The following is a 2,055-nucleotide window of genomic DNA, read 5'->3' on the forward strand; positions in this document are numbered from 1 at the left end:
CCCCCCCCCCCCAATTGTTTAAAGGTATGCGGCTTGGTCTGGTTCAGGAAGGGGAGGTGCATGCTTGCTGCCCTTTCTTTTCTGGCCCCCAGGCTGCATGGGCGATGGGGTTTCAACATTGGGGGTACTTTGCAAGGGGGGTGACTAAGCCTCCCCCAACTTGCAAGGCACTCTTGTCCTAGTGTTGAGTGACAAGGACCCTTTCTCCTCATCTGGTCTACCAAGGATGTGGGAGTTTGTGGGGGCTTATAAAGGAATCTGGAAGCCCTATTTATATTGCTCTCAGCTCCCTCTCAGCAGGAGTACAGGGGTATGTTGTACCCCTTACCCATGCCCACAAAGAGTTCGAGTTAAACATTCTTATACCTTTAAAAAGAAAAACTCTTCTAAACCTTTCATTGCCACAGCCGTGGTAATGGTGGAACAGAACCACTTCCAGTTGGCCACCATGGTCACTTCAGCAAAAAATTAACTTATAGTAGATGTGTTCTCCAGGCTCTGCCGAGTTAAAGAATAGCTGTCATCAGTTTTTTAATTAAAAAAGTGACCTCCTTCCCCCCACTGCCTTCATACTTGCCTGCACTGATCCTGCCACTGAGTGCCCACAGTGTGTATAGCTGTGTCTGCTCCAATCCCTGCTGGTCTCCCACACCTCCATGTGTCCTCTGATCTCCCTGTGTCCTCCTATCTCCCAATTTTTATTCAGTTGGACATATGCTTTCAGAAAATATATAGTCTGGGAGGTATTTTACAACCTCGGAAAGATGTAAGTGAAAAACGATAAAAAAAAAGTAACACAAGTAACAGTAAAGCAAAAATGGTCTGGCCACCTAAGGTTAAAATGGAGCTCAGGGCCTGGCAGTGACAGGGTTAATGACGTTACAATAAAAATACATTTTAAAACAGGTAAAAACATCCCTCAATGTAAATCCATCATCAGTCACGACATTCAGCAATGTACACTCATCGTCAATCACACCGACCCACCATGTTTAGCCTGATGATGTTTCTCTTATCACTAAATGACAGGTACCTGGCACTGTGGTAATGTAAACACATCATTGACCATATTTGGGCTTCCCTTCATTATAAAGAAGGCTTTCAGATTCCACTATAAATCACCACCCAAGTTTGAAACTTTATTATGAATTATTATTGTTTAATTCCATGAGGCTGGAAAATACAGTGCCAAGTTCGCTTATGTAGACTTGTCAGGAAAGTTTACAGGAAAAGTACATTGTATTTTAGTAAGCTAATTTTCAGCATTATTGTTGCAGTTTATTCAAAAGTAATTTTTGATCTGACATGTATTTGCAAGCTTGCTTTCTCATATTTTTGTTTCTAAATTAAATACAAAGATTTTGTAGATTAACCACTATAGGGAAGGGAACTCTGAGAGGTTCAGTGCAACTTCTCTGTATCTTACAAATGTTAACATGATATCCGCACCACCAAGATACATTACTGTTTTCAATGAGCCAGGCTACTCTTATGGCCTGCTTAACTAAAAAGAAATGCACAAGACCAGGGAGAAATCACAATTAAGGGTCATGATTAGCCGGAGTTGTTTAGCAACCCACAGTTGTTAGTTAATGCTATCATATACAGCATGTACTTATCTCCATGTGTGCATTTAGTAAATAGTGTGAGTGTATGCTTTGACTGTTTGGCCAGGTTTGTAGGCACATAATTGTGACAATATTTTCTTCAGAACCACAGATTGCACTGTGAAAAGGAGCAGTAAAGCAAAACCAATATGTAGCAATAAAATGTAGGAACTATGCATATGTAATGAGCATATATGGTTATTACCATAAATATATATAATGACAAATTAAACATAGAAACACTTTTTTTACGATTACCACATATTGGTAATATGTTTTACGTCATTTATTTTAAAAAACCATAAAAAATATTATAAGAGATACTTTTTTCCTGGTCATGTAGAATGCTTAGCAAGGTCTCTAAAACTATTAGTTTACACTTTCCCATAGCCAGTGAATAATCTTTTCTCCTTAGATCTCTTTTAGATAATAATATTGCAAACAAATA

The 2,055-nt window shown here is 39.1% G+C and overlaps 1 protein-coding gene across 1 annotated transcript in view; it reads left to right on the forward strand.

Annotated features, from left to right (window-relative positions):
• TOX (thymocyte selection associated high mobility group box) overlaps positions 1–2,055 on the forward strand; it is a 214,255-nt gene that overhangs the window by 206,911 nt on the left and 5,289 nt on the right. The gene's annotated exons all lie outside the window — the stretch shown is intronic.

Source organism: Nanorana parkeri, unplaced genomic scaffold (genome assembly GCF_000935625.1).
Source record: "Nanorana parkeri isolate BGI_ZX_2015 unplaced genomic scaffold, ASM93562v1 scaffold732, whole genome shotgun sequence".
Lineage (NCBI taxonomy): Eukaryota > Metazoa > Chordata > Amphibia > Anura > Dicroglossidae > Nanorana > Nanorana parkeri.